This window comes from Theobroma cacao, chromosome 8 (assembly GCF_000208745.1).
Source record: "Theobroma cacao cultivar B97-61/B2 chromosome 8, Criollo_cocoa_genome_V2, whole genome shotgun sequence".
NCBI lineage: Eukaryota > Viridiplantae > Streptophyta > Magnoliopsida > Malvales > Malvaceae > Theobroma > Theobroma cacao.
The window spans coordinates 17146363-17148209 of NC_030857.1; positions in this window are offsets into that span (position 1 = coordinate 17146363).

The window sequence follows — 1847 nt, forward strand, 5'->3', positions numbered from 1 at the left end:
AAATGCATGGGGAAGGTAGATCACAAGTCAAAATCAAGAAATTTTACCTTTTGTCACTTGTTTCCTTGAATTTTCACCAATTTTCCCTTGAATTTCTCCACCTAGGGTTTTTGTTTTTCTTTTCTCCCTTTTTTCTTCTTTGCTCTTGGTTTGGCTGACCACTATGGGAGAAATGGGCTGATTTTTATGCCTTTTTATAAAGAAACAATAAAATAATAAAAGCATGACACATGGCATTTTCTTATTGGTTCAAATTTTAAATATTTGACTTTTAATTCTTTAATTCTCCACCACACATTTCTCATGTTTATCCATTTCCATGATGAATAAAATCTCTTTGTCTTGACAAGTGTCAGGGGTAAAAATTTATTGATTTGGCCCCGATATGGCAAAATTACCATTTTACCCCTATACTCCAAATTATACAAAAATTAAAATTTTTCACTTCTAAACCTCAAATCATACTCCGATACTCAAATCATACTCCAATAAGTCAAATGGGACCAAAAAAATCTTTTTTAAAATTTCTATTTTGTCCCCAAGTGGCAAATGACCATTTTGCCCCTAGATAGTGAAAATTTCGGTTTAACTCCAAATTGATCCTTGAACTCCAAATCACCATTTTGAGTCATCCCTGGACTGTGAAACTCTTAATTTCACCTTAAAATCCCTATTTTAATTAATTCGAGGTATAAATCGACTTACTTGTACTTCTAAGCACAATACCGACTTTTAAATATTCTTCTAGGGCTGTTCTAATATACAATCACTCTATTAGTCTCATGTGTAACATGGTAGATAATTTAGGGCTGGGCTTGACAAAAATGATGTCACACGCCATGATATCAAGTAAAATGTTCTCACATGCCATGCATATCAAGTAAAATGCTCTCACACGCCATGCATATCAAATCAAATCATATAAAGCTGACACGCCAATAACTAACTATAATAATAATGGCGTCACACGGTAAACACCCAAAACCCCTAAAACCACTACGACTTAACCCCAACAACCATCAAACCACCAAGAAAACACAATCTAAACATTTGCAAAACAAAACAAAAAACCCGAACATATCAAACAAACCCAAGAAAAAACTAAAAAATTAATGAACATAAGAATGTTTTAATTTGAGACTCACTGACCTCTTCATTCATGTCCAACATTGTTGCTAGTGCTGTGGTGTCGTTACGCTTACAAAAAGCCTTCTAGAACACTCTGGTACCGGCGGGAATGAGAAATGAATCACACAGACGTTACGAATTCTAAATAATAACTGTTTAAAATGAAAAATGGCCTTCTAATATTCTTATTTATTTTGAAAAAGGGGAATTAATTAAGTGAAAAAGGGGAATGAGAAACGTTAACTGCCCGTTTTTTTTCCTCTCTCTATTTCAAACCATGACGTGTCAGCTGCTCAAGCACCATCGTGTCACACACTCTAAATCATGACCATGGTGTGTCAACTTTTCAAGCAATGTCGTGTCACACACTCTAAACCATGACCATGGCATGTCACCAACTCTGAACTCTGACGTGTCACAGCTTCCCTCCATGGCGTGTCACCAACTCTGAACTCTAGAGTATCATAGATTCCCTCCATGGCATCTCACGAACTCTAAACGCTAGCGTGTCATAGATTCCCTCCATGGCGTGTCACCAACTCTTAACTCTGGCATGTCACAGATTCCCTCCATGGCGTCTCACAAACTCTGAACACTAGCGTGTCACAGATTCCCTCCATGCCATGTCACCAACTCTTAACTCTAGCGTGTCATAGATTCCCACCATGGCCCTGTCACCAACTCTTAACTCTGGCGTCTCACAGATTCCCTCCATGGCG